Genomic DNA, 22824 nt, shown 5'->3' on the forward strand with positions numbered 1-22824 from the left:
GATTTTAATTATGAAGGTCAACGATTGTTACAGTTTCGCGATTTTTCATAATATTTTGCAAAGTTTTTACTATTATGCATATTTATACGTAAACAGTAATGCCGCTTCTGTCAAAATATTTTTTTTATGCAAGTTTACTATTTGGGAACGAAAATGGATACAAAGTTCCTTCTATTACTTATAAACTTAGTGGGTGCGAATCAATACCGTCTATAAGATTTGCACATATAAAAAATATTCTTAATCTGTATTTTTTATTGCGAATTATACAACACTATATTTTTGGTAATTATTTTATTATGACATTTCATTGATCTTTTCCTGTATGGATTAAGTATAACAATGACGGCGACCGACGCCAACGGAAGGGAGAGCGCATTGTTTCAGATTTCTACCCTTCTCTTCTCTTGAAGTAGGGTCAACTAAGGTTTATTGGACGCGCATGAGCAGAACATCACACGAGTACAAAGTATCGCCTTTTCGCCCTAAACCCGAATTAGGGGTTTGAAAATATTTCATTTTTGACAAATTATGTTTAATTTTGTAAAAGAATAAATAAAATCACTTTGTTTTTTAATTATGTTCAAATTTAAATACATTAAAAATAGACATATTTCATTCAAATTAGGTTTATATTTCCGAGAATAGGTATAGATTTTTTAAAAAATAATTATGATTAATAAAATTTATGCCGTTTACGAAAGCAAGTTTATTTTATTATTTCAATGTCATCAAAATATTAAAATAATTATAATATATTATGTGCAATACAACTTTCATACCAGGAAGAGTTCAAAATAACCGACAAATAAAATAATTGTATTCTTTATTACAAACTCAACCACAAAATTGTGCGCAATGAAAAAAAAACGAATCGAAAACATTTCGAATTAATATTTATGTACATGTACGTTAAGTTTTAAAAAATAAGTTTTTTTACGCCCCCATTTTTTATGTCCGTCATATATTTTAAAAAGATCTCATTCTGTTTTAATCTTTGTATTTAATAAAACTTTTTTTTTTCAGCAAATAAAATCTACAGTTTTAGCAAAAATTTAAAACAAGAAAATTAATATTTGAAACAGTGATTTTTCATCTTAAATTCTCTTTAAAAAAAAATAATGGCGTGTCAACTTAAATGTTAAATAATAAAACAAATATTTGCTTCGAGTAAAATCATCAAATATGCCAACCGGTTTCAAAACATAACTGTTCCTTCGTCAAGGCTTAAAAAAAAAAAAACAATTATTATTTTACTTCTTACAAAAAAACAAGTGTGAATTTTAAATGCATCATTTGCCAATATTACGTGCTCAGCGTTTTTTTTGTTTGTGATTATCTAGGTTGCCATTTCTTAGAAAAAATACGAAGGCAGGTTGGTATTTAGATATGGAAATTAACAATGTTTTTAAATATTTAACATTTTTATCACAGGACTTTTATTTAAATCTTTAATTTGATTATTAAGTAAATTATTATTGTCAGCTTTTTGAATTTATAGTTTTTTATAACTTTAGGCCATTATTAAAAATATGTAAAACAGCAAAGTTTAGTGTATTTCACGCATTACAGGTAATGTGTTTTTAACCCACTAACATTGTTAATTGTTAAATACACAGTGATTTTACGTAATTTTCTTGAACCTTTTTTATTGTTTTGTTTGTATTAAAAAAAACACTACAACAGGCGAGGAGGTCCAATAACAGTGTTGAATTACAGCACAGAACACCCAGGATTGAGAAAAATCACATATTTTTTTTGCATCGAACCCAGAACCTTCCGTGCCAGAGTTAAATGGCTTAGCCATTACACTACGTAATTATATTTTGGGTTTTACGGGCTTATAACTAATACATTTTTGTTTGTAAAATAAATTTATAAAATTTTATTTTATCTCAAAATACACGCCGACGCGCCGTCGACGTTTGACGTAGGTTTAAATGAAGGATTAAGCCTTTTTCTCTCCCAGTGGATACGGAGGTCACATTGAGCCCTGTGGACGAAGCGCTTTACCGACCCTAAGGTAGTGGGCGAGCGGTGAGTTTTTCAAGAGAATCCACGAAAACCCACATAAAATTTCCATATAAGCAGAATAGGAACATCATAGAAAAGAACTGTTTTATATTTCGAGTGACAAGAAATAAGTATTTTTTCCATCTGCCAATCTGTAGCACTAACTATGCACGACACTTTTTCTTCAGTCATTCTTGCTTTAACCATAGTATTTTTTTTTCATCAATTGATATATAACACGCCCCTTAATTTATTAAAAAATAAATTGAGACTCATTCTTTCTGGCTGCGATACGATCCCACTTGCTATTTAATGATGCTCACACTTACACACACCTGAACACTTAATCCCACACAAATACACACAAACACATTTCTACACTTACTCTCATACAAATACACATAAACACACCCTTTTGTTGTACCACACATGTATAATTTTTTATTTAGAAACTTCGCTGGTCTGTCGTTAAACCGAATCTTTTTTTATATTATTGCATGATTGTCGACTGTTTGTTTCTGTAAAAGAAATAAATATTTGATAAATAATCCATAACTTATAGCGTTAGTGGCTTGTAGTTGCAGTTCAAATATTTTTAAACTCAAACAAATTTTTACTAACAAAAAAGTGTACCCATTTAAATAAAAATATTTTCTGTTTCAAAAACATTAACAGTCCTTAGTAAAAATTTATGAATTTCAAAGTAAGAATGCAATTTTAATCACAATAAAAAGCTATGTAATGTTTATTGTCACTAACTCCGGTACATATAGCTTTAAAATTTCACTTTTTTTTTTAAATCAGTCAATAATCCTTTTTTGAATAAATAAACACTTTAATGGTGGCAAATTGACAAAGTGTATTAAATTAATCTAAAATCTTACGTATAAAACACGTCATGTATTAAGAAAAGCACTTGATCTGATAAAAACGAACAAATACCTAACTGTACTTCTGTAAACGATATTTTTTGACAAAGGCCATTTTGAAAAATCTCTTTTTACTTCTTAAAGATTCGAGTCCGAACCTTGCTTGCCAAAATAACAACGATCTTTGCACGGGGCTATTTTAGATACTCGGAAAACGATCAAAAAACTATTTTATAAAATTCAGCATTCCTATACATTTATAAATAAAATACGTTTTCCTATTAACTCATTATAAAAACAAACACATTTTGGGGGTATTCTTTAGTTCACTAAACAAAACATAAGCCATAAATAGCTATTTTATAATTGTTGTCAACATATAACTTTCGTTATCAATTAATATATTACTTTCAATAAACTACGAATGATATACGCATTATAACTCTATTTATATATAAAATGTTAAGACTATTCACTATTTACTCACGAGTAACATTTTTTAAAAACATAAACATGTTTAAAATTGTTAAATAAAAAGTAAAAATACAAAAAAATAACATAGCCTGTCATCGTTGTTTCGCAGAAAAATGTTTTTAATTTTTTATGTATGTTATTTTTGTTTCCGTGGATACTAATACGGTGATATTGAGAATTAAAATTAAATCTTGAAAAATTACAAAAGTTATATTTAAAAACATTCACTTAAAAAGCACCGAACTAAACTAAATAAAGAACACACCTGTATCTTCTAATCTTACGACATATTACAGTATTCGATATCTCTTTCTTACATATAAAGGGTGCGTATAATAATTTAAAATGCTGTCTCCCTTGCAGGGTCGTAAGTCAAACAATTTTGGGTTGAATTTGCGACAGTATTTAGAAAATCTGTGAGATTTAACGGTAATCGAAACAATGATGTCACCAAAAGAAATCTAAGATACGGCATTTGAAGACATTAAAATGTTTTCTTCTGTGATATAAGCTCTTGTGATCCGATAATATGACGTTCGGCTGATGGGGGCGCACCGGCTCGCTGCATGGATTGAAGTTTTATGAAATTAATAATGTTAATTTACTAACACAAGAAACGTAAACGATGGTTTGTGGTGTATTTTTTCCTTATAAAAATATATGTCATAAATATGTAACGCAAAACATTATTATCGATGTTGAAAAAATATGGTAAGCTTTGAATAATCGCAATGGCTAAGATTTGTTCCTGCCCTAAGGCAATAAATAGCGAACGGTGGAAAACCCTCAACTGCCATCTTTAAAATTCGATTACCTCGACTGAAGCTCGCTGAATAACAATACGCTAGATGTATGTACCGAAATGTAGGTGGAGAAATATAAGCGTAATACAAGAACTTTAACTTTCTAAAAAAAAAAAAAACTTAACTGCTTTGCTTGCAATATTTTCTTTTTTTTCGTTCGAAGAATAAATCAGAAATTTCAAATACATCACTATTTCTTAAGTATGGCTTTAATTATAATTTTAAAAAATTGTGCAAAATATATCTTATACCTAAATAATCAATCATAACGCGCTATAAAACATAAATTAACCTAATGCATTGTTTGTAATTATCATAATATGATATTCACATCCATATATTATGTACTCGTACGTACTTAAATTTACCTACTAATTATTATTTCAATGGCTTATTTTTTGCAAGCATAGTTAAATATCATAAAAAATCATCATTTAACTTTAATAGTAATTTGAATAATTAATTTTGATAAAGTATTTCCATTTTAATGCTTCATGTTCGTTACACAAAAACATACCTGCATATTTTACTAGTCTTGATTTGTAAATTTATCTCGAAACATTGTCATCATCAAGGATTTAATATTATGCAGTATGAGATGTAATACCATTGAACAATACCAATAGGTAAATTATATACGAGTACTGCAAAGTTAAATTTATGCAAATCGCTTGATTTCATGGTAGCGCATCTCGACGATAATTAAAAACCATTTATTTTTGCACCAAAACAGGCCAATTACAGCTCAATTACAGTGGTGAATTACAGCATAGAACACCCAGACTCGAGATAAATCACATTTTAATTGTTGTGTTTTCACCGGAAATCGAACCCAGAACATTCCGTGCGTGAGTCAAGCGTCTTAACCTCTACACCACGGAGGCCGCCAATTTAAGTCAGCTTTAGCCGACTATTAATAAAATATAAATTGGGCCCATCGGGCTTCTTATAATCATCCCTGCGGGCCTTAATGAATCTGTTCTAACGGCCTTGTTAAATCGGCCCTACGCCTACGGGCCTCAATTGATCGGCTCTTGGCCTTGGCTAGTTAGAATCTCGAATAAATTGTATGAGTTTGTTTTTAAAATCCGTATTCACGAATAATCTTGTAAAGCGCCTTCGAGGGATTATATTACGAAAATGGCCATATATACGTTTTCCCATATGGCCATATATCGTCATAAAGCCTTACTTGTATACCAAGTATAAAATTTTACCTAACCATAAAGGTAGAATATGAATGGGATAGCAAAAATCTTAAACCTCGCATAAAGTTATACTCGGTATAGAGCTAGGAAAGCGACCATAGTTTGACGCTGCTCCGCGATGCAGTGTCAACCGAAAATCATGCTATTTTACAGGAGAGCCATTTCAAACTTTTTCTTGAGTTTTGTGATTTAAATTGTACAGTTATAAGCCAACGTTCTATTTTATACGACTAACAAACTATTAGTCATTCCGAAAATGAAAATGTTATTTTAATTTAAATGATGGTTTTATCACATAATACTATAGTGAAAAAAAAATTGTGACAATTCAGACGTCAAGTTACTCAACATAATTTTGCTAAATAATAAATGTTTTAAGTGTAATTAAAAGACCGTGTTAAAAAATTAAGGTTGAATTGTTTAAATATAATTAAGTGAATGTGCAGATAAAAAAAAACGCCATATCGCATAACATTTAAACGAAAAATGTGAATTTGTAAGTTAGTAGACCATATTATTGTGCTATGTGTGGATTTGATATTTTTAATTAAACCATTTCTTTGTGTCACTTAAAAAGTTTTATAAGAAACGAAATTAACAAATTAGATCGGGTTGTGGTCTTGTGGTTAGTGTCTTTGACTCACGGACCGAAGGTCTGTGGTTCGAATCCCACTCTACCCCAACTCGATTCCCATTTTTTAATAGTAAATTTTTTACAACTCGTTGAAAATGGCCCTCAAAATTAATTATCTGGGTTGGTCATAAGAACGCAAATATTTATTTTAGTTAAAGAAAAAAAAGAAAAGAAAACATTACTTTCAAAACCCATCTGACTATTTTCAGCGTGGTCTTGATCTAGCTCGAAATTAATTTTGTCACCGTAGCCATCGAAGTCATGAGTGAAGACTTCTGATTTAACTGTTTTCAGGAACATGTAGAATTCTTTGGCATCTGCCGATACGAGCTTTAAGACCTCTTTAGGTATTTCTGTAAAATGTATTTTAACATCAAAACAAACATAATGCTTTGGTTTGGACCCCCACGTGAATCGGCTCAAAATATCAAATGTTTAACCGTTGTCTAAAACATTTAAGTTTGTAAGTGAAAATTCTTGATGCAAGTTCATTGTAATTTATTATATAAATAAAACACAAGTGATACTTTAATCCACAAATTTGGAATATCCAGTGACCGGTTTCATCGCTTTCGCGACATCTTCGAGACTGGTATCTTTATTAAAGAGTTCAATGTATTTATACAAAACAGAGGTGGGGATAGATAATTCAAAGTTATATGTAATTAAATTAAATTAAGTTATTTTTATCTTAAGGATCATTATCAAAAATGTTTTACACTAAAAATTAATTTAAATACTTAAACTCATTAAAATAGCATTATATCAACTCATTAGTTAACCCGTAGAATTTAAAAAAAAAATGATCCTTAAGATAAAAATAACTTTATTTAATTTACTTACATATAACTTTGAATTATCTATCCTTACCTCTGTTTGGTATAAATACATTTAACTCTTTAATAAAGATACCAGTCTCGAAGATGTCGCGAAAGCGATGAAACCGGTCCCTGGATATTCCAAATTTGTAAATTAAAGTATCACTCGTGTTTTATTTATATAATAAAGAAGTTTAACCGTTGTTTTAAGTTTGAGCTATATTTCAATAAACTTTTTAATACATGACCCGACTTCTAGTGTTCCTCGCCCAGCCTCATGCTCGAGCCACACATTATCCATAAGTATCCTTTATTAGTGCTTCTTCCAAGTCCAAGTTTTAGCATTTTATTTAACCGTCCGTTACATACACTCTTATTAGCATAAAAACAATACCGCGCATCCCGGCCTGTCACCTACTTCGTGTCGGTTGACACATTAATGGTAAAAAAAAAAATGTGTGTTCGTTCAGCATTTCAGTGAAAAAATACTTGATACGGCATTGAATATTGGCATATCGCGTTTAGACGCTTTTTTGGCTAACATTGTACTATTTTTTTGGTATGTAAGAATTGAATTTCGCTTTGCAAACTTTTGCAGAACGCGGAAAGTAAAAAAAAGATCCATTCTGCATTCATAAGTAATTTTACCAAAAATTGTCGGTTGACACAGTAATGCAGAACAGCGTCCAGTTACTTATTCCACGCTTATATCCGGGTCCAACGTGATAAAACGCTGGAATAAAACCGCGATCTGTCATATGTCATATTTTTCTTTCTCTTGTAAATTAAATCGTATTTATCTTAAATTTAAATAATTTAGAAAACATGCCACGTAAAATATCGTTCGTGAATTTCAAAATGATCATTAAATTTTCATTTCATTCTGAAAAATTTAATTATTTTACCAATGATCCTTGTTATGTTTTGTCATATTTATGCATAAAAGATTTATTGTAATACATACATAATTTGATTTTATCCAATCGTATAAAGATTGTTTCCTTGGCATATTATGGTATTTAAATTATTGTTTTTATTTATATATTTGTTCTTTTACAATTTATGCACTACTTTTTTTACGCTCTTGCTCCGAATTCGAATAAAAACTATTTTGACTTCTTTTTCTTTCTCATTTGAATAATTGAAAGAGATCATATATGTATTACCATTGTATTAGGAGATATACTGCGATGATACTCTTACCCCGGGTAACGGGGCGAATAACAAATATATATATTTTTAAATGTAATTTAATGATGTTTTACTATGTCGACACTTCTATTACGGTAATTTCAGCACTGTATTGATTAGAATACCTACGTTTTACATAAACGAAATCCTAAACACGTGTTCTACACATAAAAAAAAAATATACAATAATAAAACGATAATATACATTTTTTGGTTTTGTTGATCGTAATTCTTCCTTTATGTCTGTCTATGAAAACAAAATATTTTAAGAAATGGTTTTTATATGGACGCATTAGTTTTATTATTTCCATGTATAAAAACTTATTTTCAAGGCTCTGAACTTATTCCATATATTATTCAGGTAATGTCAATTTCATAAAAAATAGCTTAATTCCTTTAAAATATATTAATTAATAAAATATGATAATTACTTACGTATCGGTAAAAACGTTGTTAAATTTCTATGATACTAGTTTTTAAAACATTTTTACTTTCCATATAACGGATTAAGAACATTTTTTGAGAAGGAAACATGAAAGTCTAGACATTTACAAAACTTGTGAATTAAAATCGGCTGGGTAAAGTGATTACTAAACAAGTTGAGTAATATTCATAATTTGTTTATTTTTAGCAGAGTAATAACCCTGTGCAGTCAATGACATATCATAAACCTTATAAATGCTTAGACTTTTAAATATTTCGTTCAAAAAATTGTTTTATCTCTCTTTTGTAATAATATACAGGTATATCAATCATGATAAACTACCTAAGCATGGACTATGGAATTTTTCCTATAAGTATGTTTCTTTTTTAAGCAATGTACATTTTACTCTCAACCTATGCAAAATATTTTTAAAAAATTTAAAAAACATTTACGAAGTGCCATTGACACTTGAATAAATCAAATTGTGTTTGAAACTTGGGGATTCTTAGTTCTTGGAGAAACAATTCACAAAATTAAACAAGTGTTTGGGGACGAAGCAATAGGCACCACACAGATAAAATAGTGATACAACCGTTTCCAAGCTGGCCGCACAGCAGTGGAGAGTGAAGCACGTTCTGGTAGGCCCTTAAAATCCAAAAATAAGGTTGTCATTAATCAAATAAGAACCCTAGGGGTGCAGGATTTTCGAATATCGGTCAGAGAATTTGCTGACAAAGTGTACATCAGTGTTGGATTAAAATGGAATGAGGGGATTCAGCACTCATTAGTGTCTCAGCAAAGTTTGTGCAAAAGTTGCTGACAATTGAGCGGAAACAACTTCGTTTAGCAATGGCTCAGGACATGCTAGAGACTGTGAACAGTGAATCCAACTTTCTAAATATCATAATCACTGGTTAAAAGTCTTGAGTTTATGGGTATGGCTCAGAAACCAGCCGTCACAATGGAAACATGCAACATCCCCGAGGCCCGTAAAAGCAAGGCAGGTCCGCAGCAATGTTAAAATCATGCTGACCGTCTATTTTTACTATAGACTGACATGACTACGCCCCATGCGGCTTTATTATCTCCAAGAAGGAAGTACTACTAAGAAGTTCTGCGTCGCCTTCGTGATGCAGTACGACACAAACAGCCAGACCTGTGGGCAAATAGTAGTTAGCAACTTTATCATGATAACGCACATGATTCGGACTTTCTTAGCCAAACACAACACCCCTGTGGTTCGCCAACCTTTCTACTAACTTAACCTCGCTCTTTGTGACTTATGGCTTTCCCCCAAACTGAAAATTCCTTTGAAAGGGACCGGATTTCAGACTAGGGAAGAGGCTTTCCAGCGTTACTTCCGGCAGTGGCAAAACCGCTGGGAGAAGTACATAGCAGCACAAGTGAACTACTTTAAAGGAGATTGGTGTCATACATGTATCTCAATAAATGTGGATTTTACAAATAAAATTTTGATACTTTTGTACCGACTTCGCAAGAATAGATAGGGTAAATTAATACAAATTCATATTTAATATATATTATAATTTTGAAACATGCCTTAAAAACAAAAAAACAAAAACACCTTATTACCGTTTTGGCCTGATCCACTCGTATGTCATGTAAAATAAACTAAAAAAAATAATTTAAATAATAATGTCCGAAACCAATGGTCATTTTGAAAAATTCTAAACCAATCGAAATACTTTTGATTGTAAAAAGTTATTCCGAAAAAAAAGATAGAATGTAACGATAACTGTCTTATTTTTCACGGATTGTGATTGTGATCGAATTGAACCGCGTTGTGATCTCGTGGGTAGCGTCGCAGATTATAGGACCGAGGCTCGAACCCTGCTCTAACAACTTGATTCCCATTTTCTTAGACCGAGTTATTGTCAACTCGTCAGAAATGCTCCCAAAAATATAATGTTTTGGTAAATTATAAGAACAAAAATTAATTTTACATATTTCCATGTGTAATTTAAATGAGTAACTACATATTATATTTTTGAAAAGTTTCGGCAACACATTATGTTTAAAATAAAACACTACGTTCGGGTTTAAACGGTGACCGTGACCCGCACCGACCACGTGACGCAACCACTTGCCGATCCATACCGTCATGTCCTTGGGAGTCTACAACCGTTGGAAGCAAGCCCTACGTCGAATTGTGCGCTTTATAACGCCCTCCGTACAAATCAATTTGGCTCGCCCATTCTATGCACGACTTGGGCTGTTTAACAAATAAGGCTCGATGAACGTCACATGGACCGAATCGGTACATTACACGCCAAGGGTAGATAGGTATAACAGAACTATCGACTACTGTATACTGTTTTTGTACTGTGTATCAGAAGACGGGACGTCTCCGTCAAAAAACTGATAGCTCCCGCTTTATGAAAACGTAGTTTTCAGTCAATTCTAATCTTTTGGGCGTTTTTTCCAAGTGAAGGGAACAAGAGGACAAACAAAGTTTAAACTGTATTCTCCTTAATTATTTTCCAACAAATTAGCTTATAATTTATAGCATCTTCACCGTACACTACGTAAATATTGCGAGCAACTTTGGCAGCTTTATTCCCTCGATTAAACGCGAACAGAAGGTGTCGAAAATGCGCTCATTTTAATCTTTCAGACTTGTAATCAAATAAAATAATATATATGAGATAGATTTGTTCTCATCATTGAAAATTGGATATTGGATTTTTCTTGCGGGCGGTAAAAATTGGAGCATCAAAGTGAAGGACAATGTTTCCTGAATATGTTCGAAATAAAATATGAAAAAATAATTTAATAACTACTTTGAACGACGTCACTGTTTTATATTAATCAACCAATGATAAAAGAATTATGGAAGATTTAGGATTTGCTTGCCGTCAATGGACCAATGGCAGAATTGATCGAGAATAAGCGGAAAAGGAGCTCTGACACACGCGGAGTTATCAGAAACACAAAACATAAAAAAATATCATGGCGCTGACATACTGTTATGTAATTTATTTATTTTTAAATCGGCTTAGTTTAATAGTCCATTAACAAATAAAGAAATAAAAAAACCATTCAATTTTCTCACTGTTTTATTTATAAAATTATTTATTTTATTATAATTTTCTTGCAACGGGATGGAATTTACAAATGCCACTGAATCAATCGTAATTTCCATCTGAATTAATAACATCAATTTAGTTCGGCAGTTCAAGTCAGAACTACGGGACGCGAACCTGACTTAGGGGGATGCACAGGCGCTGGCAGGTCACAGAGATGCTATACTGGAGAACTTGAGGGCGAAACTTATATTCAAGTTTCTTATCTACCGACCAGATCAGTCCAATAAATGAGTAAAAACCCAAAGGGAAAAAAATATATATGCCCTCTCCGCACATGCAAAATTAAAAAAATAAAATAAAAGACTTTTTCCGAAAAAAAAAATGGATAGAAGCATTCATAATTTGACAGTTAAATCATATAAATAATTTACTTTTTTAGAAGAGATGAAATCAATTCATTTCATTTAAATTTTAGGTAGCAAATGCCTTAATTATCAAATCAGGATATATTACAAGAAAATATTACCAGTTCACAACTAACAGATTTTTGCAGGTTTTATACATTTTCTGGTGGGAAATGTACTTTTAATTAAGAAAAGTGTAATTCAAAATCACGTAGTAAAAAAATAAAATGTTGTTAATGATCTTTACTTAACATAATTTACTTTGACCAAAATAAAATTGCCGAGTCAAAATTTAAAGTGTTAAAAGTTAATTATTATTCAAGATCAAAGTTAAACATTACATTAATGATTGGATTTTTAAAAACATATTATGACAAATTGATTCTATTCCGACGTTAATTTCTAAATCCATTTTTTCTGTTTGCGTAAGAAATATATATTCTGAATTTATACCGATTATCCAAATTATGAAATTAATTTGAATATTTTTTTTTGCAAATTTGTCCAAAAACGTAATTTCGCAGCATTTCAATATTTGAACTATACATTACATGTTTACCGTGCAAAAAGCAATAAAATGCTCACCAGAGTCTACAAAACATGATCTAGACTCCAGATGGAATTTAATCATTATTTTGTATCGGAAATAACTGCCACACTTCTATACGTTTGTCAGAACATATAAAAAAAATAATTTAATTAGAATTAGGAACCTGTTTGGAATACAAATTTAATATAATTATCAACATATCACAATGATAAATATCAATGGCGGAGAATCTGATTTCGATAAACTTACCCATATTTGGGTCCTATATGAAAATTTTTGGGCAGTGTCCGAGGACCACCCGTCTTATCAACCAGCTCTGCTGATCAGAAAGATGCGTGTCGACTGCCATAGAAAAAAAATGACTGGGTGTTGCAAGTGCAAACAACCCGTGTAACGAAGTGCTTACTTGAAATAATTTCACCACAATGCCAAGAGAGTCTTTGTGGACACCATTTGATCCAAGGTTTTCTTATAAGCTTTGATTGGCAGTTAACAGAATAACAGTGAGTTGCACGCGCAAAACATTTGTTGAAAAATAAGAAGCGTTTTATGTGTTTTTTTATTTGACTACCAATTTTATCCATTTTGTGTATTTCAAGACACAACATTTATCGGGCCAAATCCTGCACAATATTTTGTAACATTTTCTGACCGACGTTATACGACCTTAAAAAAATCATCCTTGGTTCAAACATAACTCAGTGGTAAACATAAATATTTTTATTACATAAACATATGCGTCGCGTTTATTTAGTTTTATATATTTTTTTTCAATTTGATTTCTTTGTATGTATAGTATATGTGTATTTTAAAATATTAAATATTAAATCTAGCAACAAGGTGGGAAAACATGTTTAAGAAGTAAAACATATTGGAGTGTTGAAGTATGAGCATTTACAGGGCTTATGACTTATTATTGGCTGGTTGAAGTGACCACTTTACACACTGTTCAATTTTCCCCATTCTGCTTATATTTACACATCTAAATTTTCTTATCTCTTCCATCTGTTGGCTTTTGTGAAGTTAAAGAGCTGAAACCTTTATCATGTGGGTGAGAATTATCCTGCTGAACCATTTCACCTACTATACAACGCCTGATAACAATTATAATTTTTTTTGTACTTCTTATGACAGTTAGTTTAATCAACGTTTTATGTTTTAAACAAATATACAAATGTTTTCAGACATACTGTATTTCCACCCCCGGGAGTTATTTAGATCATAATTGTTTGCAACACTAAGGAAAAAACATTTTTAAGTAGGGAATATGGAAGTCTAGGAATTTACAAGGATCATTAAATTCATATTCACATAATAAAAAAGGACATTTAAATTAGGTGTAAGTATATAAAAATAACAAGCAGGTAAACCCAATATCTTGAAAATATGTTAGAATAAAAATAAAATCTCCTAAGAAAAAACTCCCTTGAAGACGTTAAGAATATCAATGTCTTAAACAATATTTTTCCACATAGAGGGTGCCCTTCCAATAAACAGGTTGGTTCAGTCTATTTATTGATTTATATTTAAAGGTTTTTGAGCTATTTACAAAGATTCAAGATATCTGAAATCAACACTTGCCCATGCGATGATGTTACTCTCCAAGATGTCTCCTATCTATTGATGCATTGCCCATTTTTTAGTCTGCAGAGAATGCAATTGGAGGTGCGATGCAAAAGTCCAAATAAGGATTTGCACGATGTTCATGTGGTAATAAGTCATGAGAACTTTTCACGAGAGGTAACATTATGCATGGTAGATAAAGTAAAGGCAATAAAAATTATCAATGATAGCAGAACACTAAATGCCGAACACTCTTTAAGTGGATCGGAAGATTTGTTGACGAATTACAACAGTCCGCCTTCTCCTGACAGTTTTCTGTGGTTTCCTTGTCACGAGAGCAAATGCAGAAAGGCTCCTGAAACAAGCAACAGTTGAAACCTCCCACCCGATTTTTACATAATATATCAACCAAATAACTAAACAAAGTTTTTCCTTGAAGTAAATTTTATTGAATAAATAATTTTTTTTGAAGTAAACAAAAAAATAACTATCCCTTTGAAGTAAATATAAACCTTGTACATTACAAGCAAGGTGAAAGAATAAAGCAACTCACATTCTTTTTAAATGTGGAACAGTCTATTTTGACGCCGTCTAAGGTCTTGTCCTTAAAGCTAATGCTCCGCATAATTTCAGAGTTGTCGACAGTACTGCGCATATGCGTAGTTAGATAAACATCTATTCCGGTCTTTAAACTGTTGTAACCAAGCACACTCAGGAAAAACTTAGTAAGATAAAGCCATGGATACTATCCCCATTCCCCCATGTAGATAAATAGAAGAAATTTCTTCTTAACCCTCTCCACCATAAGAGAGTTCTTCAACTCGCATGGTTCCCAAATCATCGAGCCACTTTCCAGTCAGTGTACTCTTACTCTCAGTACTTGTGTACTACTGAAAACTCTGGCAAGTTTTCTGGACAAATCCTAACATATTTAATGAACTGCTACAAACTATTTCGATCTGATGAATCTGAGAAATGTCAGGAAACTTACAAAAGTTACTCATAGTGTCAACTGTCGGCATCGGATCGTATAACAGGAAGGCTAAGAATGGGTCGCCTCACTTTACAAAGACTGCCAAACATCATTAAGCACACGCAGGAAGGAAGTTTTTCAATAATTTACTAAAAAGATACCAAAGATTAGAGAGTGAACAAATGAAATTTTTTTTTGGATAATTAACGATTTTGTTGTATTGGAAATAAACATAAATTTAATAATATATTATTTTTCATTTATATTATTTATAGACTATTCTAAATCGAATTCCATTGTAATTATATAATTACTAATATTTACAAAATCAGCAGATAGAATTAAAAACAACTCACCCTTGTTAGTCTCTTTAGTTGTAACCTGTACATTGTAATAAAACAATAAATATTTTCATAGAATAGAATCCTGTCTGAGATATGAAACAAGGGAAAAAAAAAGATAAGATTACCAATGAGGAAAAAAACAGAATCTCAAAACTCACTGTACCAGGGATTGAAGCTGTACAATGAGTTACCTGAAGAAATAAAGGAAATAGAAAAAATTTAAATATTTAAAATTAATTTGAAAAAATATGTAATTGAGAATTTTTTTTTTTTTTTTTAATATGATCAAAAGTTTATATTAGTTCTTAAGACGTTATAAACTAACTTAATAAAGCATAAATAAATAAATAAAAGTACACCGCCAAAACATGTTTCAATATTTTTTTCCACCCTGTTTTATTAAAATATTGCGTATTCTATCTCTTTCAACTTATTTTGTAAATGTACCTTCACTTAAAATAATATTTAGTTTTATATAAATTACTCTGACATTGTTTAATATTTCCCAGTCTGAAGATGGCTATTAGAGGGTGAAAGCGCTAATTAGCCGAACAAATAAGTGAAAGTGTACCAAGTATTTTCAGTTAGTAACTTATATGTAAATATAAGTTATTACATCATTAATAATATGTGTTTTTTTATGATTATAACATACCATTGTTATGTTTCTTTTATTTTATTTTGCGACAGTATTATTTTACATTATAAAACATAAAATATGATACAATATTCCTCCCGATAAACTATCAACTTACATAGTTTGTCATCGGATGCTCAAACATTAGTGTTGATTAAAATTCAAATTACAGAATTCACTTCAATTGTATTGCAAGATGTGGTGTTTGTTTTTATGTTACATAAATATATGTTAAATAAATATATATATATTTATTTAATTCAAAACCTTCAAAGTGGAATGTTAAGTAGACGGAATAATTTATTTGCCCAGTGTACGATGAAGATGCTATGAATGAAAGGAGTGCTATTCGAGGGTTTTTGCGTTTCAAAAACGGTAATTTCTACCTGAAAAACAAGAAGCGTCCCTGACGACCAGTGGACTTCGACGGGGACCACTTCAACCATATTAATTATGAACGTCCCCTTCAAACCACCGTAGAATTGGGTAAGTAGATTAATTGAAATCACACGGCTGTATACCGTTATTTAAGTCAGTGGTAAAGTTTAGAAGTTCGGCGCTTGGGACCCAAATGTTTGAAGTGAAAACGACAAAAATCAACGTTCGACTGATTTTGTTAGTTTGCTCACATGTCATCGAGCTACGCATTGCCATAAGCAACGGTTGCTTTACCGCATCATTACTTGTGATAAAATAATGCCTCTGTATGAATATGAAAAAACGGAAATAATGAGTTAGTTATGCTCAACAAGCAACGCCCAGAGCAAAACAAGGTTTGCATTCGCGCAAAACTTTTATTTGCATCGTGTGGGAGCAAGGCGTCCACTACGAGATTACTAAACACAATCAGACTGTAAACACGCAGCTATATATTTTGCAAATGCAACGGTTTAACTCTCTGATTCAACAAAAAATGCTGGATTGGCAATATGGCGTTATTTTGCAACACGATAACGCCCATCATACATTACGAAAAATAACGTTCGAGCGCTTGGTTGGGAGGTCCTGCTGCACCTTCTATATTCTCCAGACCTGGCGCTGTCGGATTTCCACTGTGAGTGTCGCTTTTGAACAACTAAGGTGACATTTCTTTCAATAATGATGTCGATTGGGGACATCGTTGTATGAATTCAAAAACAGATGATGTTTATTGCACAGGCATTGAAAAACTTGTAAAACATCGGTAAGAAGTTGTAAGAAATGAAGGAGAATATATTATTGACTAATTTGTTGTAAAATAATGAAAGAAAATACATTTTAAATTAATTAGTTTTTTTGGTTTTCTTGTCTCTTTATTTAGAAAAAAACAGGCACAACTTACGAGTACGAGTATGTTAACACCAATACAAAAAAAAAACGAAAATCTAAAAATAAATAGATTTAGGACCGGTTGCTATTTTTTTTTCAATGTAATCACAGATTTTTAATAAGAATTTTTATAATATATGAAACACATATTTTAATAATTTATTTATTAATTTATTAATTTTATTTAATTTCACAATACGCCCAAGAGGCATTTACAAAAAAATATACACGTAAGTAAAAACATTTTTTTGTTTACATGTGGAAACAAAAAAGCATGCTGCAATGCAAAATAAAAAGTGAAACTTTGACAATAAAAAAGATAAATGTAAGAAAAATGTTAAAATTAAAAAGCAAATTGTGAATAATTTGTAAATAATTTAAACAAAAAAAAAAGGTTTTAACAAATTAATGTTAAAAACAAATAAAAATAATTAGTTTACTGTAAGTATATATAAGATAAAGATATAATATACGGTACACAAAAATATTTGATAAATTAATTTCAGAAAGAAATAAGATAATAAGAATACACATCAAAAACAGAGAAAAAATCGCATGAAAAAGAAAGTTTTATGACGATTTTAATAATTAGTTTTAAACAATGCATGTAAGAACGTTTTAAAATGAATAATTTTTGTATCAAAAATGTCTATTTCCTAAGTAAATTTGTTGGCTAAGGAATGTTATGTTACATATGTTCTATATGTGACACAATGAACACACTTGACATTTAAATAAAATGCTAATTTAAGGAAAAAATAAATTCCATAAATATGAACAGATCACCTGTGTGTAATACATTTTACTTTTTTTTTTAATCTCACCTAGAACCATCAAGCATGGTAACTTATTGTACCAACTTCAAATTAGTAAAATATTCATGATTTGACAGTAGTTTTATATTGGTATCAAAATACTAATAACGTTGAGTTTACGTATGAACATTATGAGACATTTCAAAGAAATTAAATGAGTGCTTTATATTATTTATTAAAATGTAATTTCAGCCAACAATTCTACTAGTGTATTAAAAAATATAATATAATCTGGTACCTACTACTAGAATACATACGTCCTATTTAAAGCAACCCAGATCAATAAAATGGCAATAATGTTCAATTGTTTTCAATGTTGTACCATTGGTCGACTGCAAATACAATTAGACTAAAGTATAGGTTAATTTCTATTCACTATTTATTATAGGATATAAATTATGATTGTAACTTTGATGGGACGTTGCTACGCTGCGCCGGCTAAAAATTACAAGGGTCAGTTTTTCTAGGGACATTTTTGCAATACTTTACAATGATCGGTTACTTAAGAAATTGTTCCGATTCACTAACGGGATTCTTTATTATACAACAGAATGGATATAATTTTAAAAAAATATTATTTGCACCCAGAAAACATTTATTTTTTTAATATCGGAACTTTATTTGACTTTTATAAAAAACTGTATTAAAAAATAAAAAAAACACAAAAAGGCATTAAAAAACACAGTGATCGGCGACTTCAAAAAAAAAAGAAAAAGTAAATATGTTTTTATGATGTACCCAAATATTTCATTTCAAAGGCCATTTTCAACGAGTTGTAAATAACTTACTATTTGAAAATAGGAATCAAGTTGGGGTAGAGTGGGATCCGAACCACGGACCTTTGGTCCGTGAGTCCGAGACACTAGCCACAGCACCACAACCCGATTCAGTTCAGTAACCCGATGTATTCAGTTACGGGCCAGTTTAAATTACAGTGATCGGTCACAGGTCAAAGCATTGTTTTTATTTAACCAAATAGCTAAATAACAATATTAAACATAAAAAAAACAAAAAAAATAAATTATTTTATCACTTTAACGACCTTAAAGATTATATTTATTTATTGCGTAAAAAATATTGACTACGAAAATAATGATACTTGCGAACGTTCTATGGATATTGTCGTACGTTATTAAAAATTTAATCTCTATCCTTGTCAAACGAATAGTTTATTTCCACGTTCTCGTTGCATTCAAACGAATCATTTCTTGTGTCGTTTTCATCGCAAGTTTTTAGATCATCCTCTAGGATGAAGCACTCTTGACATTCAAAGATCTTGAGTAAAAGATCAATTATTTCACCACCTGGAAAATGTTTTTTCATGACTGGCTGGAATAGAATTTGCATTAGAGGTGGTAAAAAATTGTAAATGCTATTTTAAAACAGTTACTCTTCCGAAACACCTAAAACAGCTTCCAAAAATAAATTAAATCGTTTAAAAAAAACAAAAACTAAATCACCAAGCGCAGAAGTAAATAAAATATACATTTCGGTTAGCGCAAAAAATTCAACGCCCCGACGCACTCCCTTACCGCGCTTCGCCCTAACTTTAAATCTTTATCCAAAATACCTACCTACTGGTATTGTAATTTTCCAAGGAAGAAGTACATACACATATACGTAATTTCCCCGGCCCGTCTGCACCCACCTCACACCCGCGCATCTTAAAGTTTATCTTAAAATTCAAAATTTAAACAGATCGAAGTCGTTAGTCATTACCTTTATAAAATAACACAAAAATTGAAGGTATTTTCTCAACGGAGAAGCAAATTAACCTTTCCTTTACTGTTTCAAAAACACCCGCGCGTTACGGTGCTGTGAAGTCACTACACATTAAAAAAATAAGAGATTTAAAAAGGGAATAATGGAATATTTATAGAGAATGGCTTTAATTAACCATCATTTAATTCAAAGATGATAATATTTCAAATCTAACTGCTGAAAACAAGAAAATACCATTGGGTATTGCTAATGACTCGGGCGAAACGAGCACTCGCGCCAACTTCCCGAGGCTACTAAGTAGCTAGTACTGGACTACGTGACTGACTCTGCGACGGGCGTAAATTTTTTACTATTTTCTTCATACGCAACAATGCGAAACATTGTATACTGTGAGTATATTTTTAATGATATTTGTAATTTATCCCAGATTTCCGATAAAATGATTTTTTTTTTGTGCCTAATAATTACTTATTATTTAATAACAATTTTTTCAGTCGATACGTTAATGTAAAATAGAGGAATATTGAAAATTTAAACCCAATATTTAATTTATTTATAAAGATATTATAGTTATTACACGCAATGTGTACTAGCCATACATCACCGGGGAGGAAGGGTTAAACTGAAACAGTGCCATAACCAGTTGTAACCTTTAAGACATTTAAAAAAAACGGGAAAATTTCACCGTTTTAAATAAGCTGTGAAGGCTCACAATGATGTGGGCACACGATTTAAAAACAGCTGCGTTTTAAAGAAACCTTCTCAAAAATTTTAATATTTGGCTAAATAAAAAGAACGCAAGTATTTTCTTTTTGTTTTCAAATGAAAAATAAATAAAAAAAACATTTTTTAAAATCAACATACTTGCAATGATTTATTTTCATACTCTTTGACAGTCTGTGTCACGCTCCATTACATTAGTGTTATGAATGTTTTTACATAAACATTTCCTAAGTATTTGAGTCAAACGAATCCACATGCCCTTTGCGATAAACTTTTAAGGACTTTAATATGAATATGGTCCAAATGAGCGTTTGAAATTTAGATTCTTATTCGTTGGTAAACTTGATTGCGGGACACAGAATTTACTAGCAGTAAAACGTAAAAATCCTCCTTGATCTTTAGAATATTTCAGTTCCACACTCTTCTCATAGTGTTTTATTAATGGTTTGTTCGGCATCTGCAAAAAACTAGTTACTAATACAGTGATTGGCCAACATAAACACAGTGATGAGCCAGCGGCTCTAAGCGAGCTAATGCTTAAATAACTAAATAAAAATAAAATTCAGAATACACAATATTGATTGCAAGTAAAAATTATCAAAACATCATGACATTTTAAATATTTAATAACTTTTTTAAAATTGAAATGCACTTAAATTTTAATACAATTAATGGCCACCTGAATAACGCAGCACTTAAATTAAAAGTTATTAGATTTCAAACAAAGTTAATTCCCTTACAAAGACGTGGATGTTTTACTAACACAAGAGCATGTTTTTATACTTGTTCAACAAATTAAATTATGATTTTTTATTGGTACCAACTATTTAATATGTTGGTATTTTAAATCATTTATATTTTAACACTAGAGACATTTCTTGAGTTAATGTGAGTTTTGAATCGAATTGAAAGTGTTCGAACACTGGAGGGTGGCCCACCGTTAGCCTCACCACTGATGTGTGCTAGCTATAATATTCTTGATCCAAAATAAGATTTACCTTCTACAGTACGAAATTAGGTTCATACTGCGCATACCTCTCTCCCTGCTACGTTAGCTTCACCCGCGGTGCTTATAGCTACGGCGTCTATAATACTTCAGTAAATCGTCGACTGTCTCGCGTAGCGCATGCTTTACTAAGATATTTACCCATTCAGAACTTGAGATAAAATGGATGTTCAACAGATATGTTGAAATACACTATCACCAATTGTAAACAACAAAAGAGGACTGAAAAGCATTCAAATCGTAACAATTATGCATTTTTATAAATGAATGATCAAGCTACATAAAAAAAACGTAATGTTATTATTGATTTGTTAATTTTTATAGGTGGTACACAAACCTTAACGCACTATGATTATTAATTATTATAAATAAAAAATATCCGAGAACCGGGATATTACGCCCACTTGTATCACTTACACAAATTCTGAGCAGACTGGTATTGGGGTGCATTCCGTAAAATATACTTTGTTACGATATTCAAGAACCGGTGAAGTTTAATCGCTAAATAAAAAAAAAAGGTGATTGAGCATATTTTCAACAAACGACGATCTCGATAAAAATGCAATTAGATTGAAGGTTTACTCTTTTTATTTGAAAAAAATGCCCTGCAATAAACAAAGTTTTTCAGGCTGTCAAAAGCGATAATTTTCTACTTAATCTTAAGTCTAACACTTTCCATAACGTAATAAAAAATTGGGTTTCCAATATTGTAATAAAAAACACGGCAGTTTATTGGCTGACCGAGAATATCTGATTGATTAGCGTAGATATTATTTAAGATCTATCGAGAGATACCATAGAGAACTTCGTACGACATACCACCTCGATGAGACTTGAATAAATGCATTAGATGTATTAAAAAAATGGGTTGATAATACCATTAAATCAAGACGAGATACTTTCACTCTCGGCCTTTCCGTGGGACTCCCTAATCCAACGGGTAAGGGAAAACGGTTAATAGTGTTACATATTGGAAGTGCCGCAGAATTTGTTCTAAACGGTTTACCAATTTTCGAATCAAAAAAATTTCTGCAGACTATCACGACGAAATAAACGGAGAAACATTTTTGGAGTGGTTTAAAAATATTTTGCCATCACTGAACGAAAATTACTGCATCGTTATGGATAATGCCCCATATCACGCTGTCAAATTGGACGAGCTTCCAAATAAACAATGGAAAAAATGTAACATTATTAAATGGCTCGAAGACAAAGGAGAATTTAATGTTTACGCAACAATGATCAAAGCGGAATCGTTGCGGGTTGTCAGTTCGTGCAGGAGAACATTATGACAAGTG

The sequence above is a fragment of the Micrasema longulum genome, unplaced genomic scaffold, assembly GCF_059751315.1.
Source record: "Micrasema longulum isolate JH-2025_06_02 unplaced genomic scaffold, ASM5975131v1 h1tg001875l, whole genome shotgun sequence".
NCBI lineage: Eukaryota > Metazoa > Arthropoda > Insecta > Trichoptera > Brachycentridae > Micrasema > Micrasema longulum.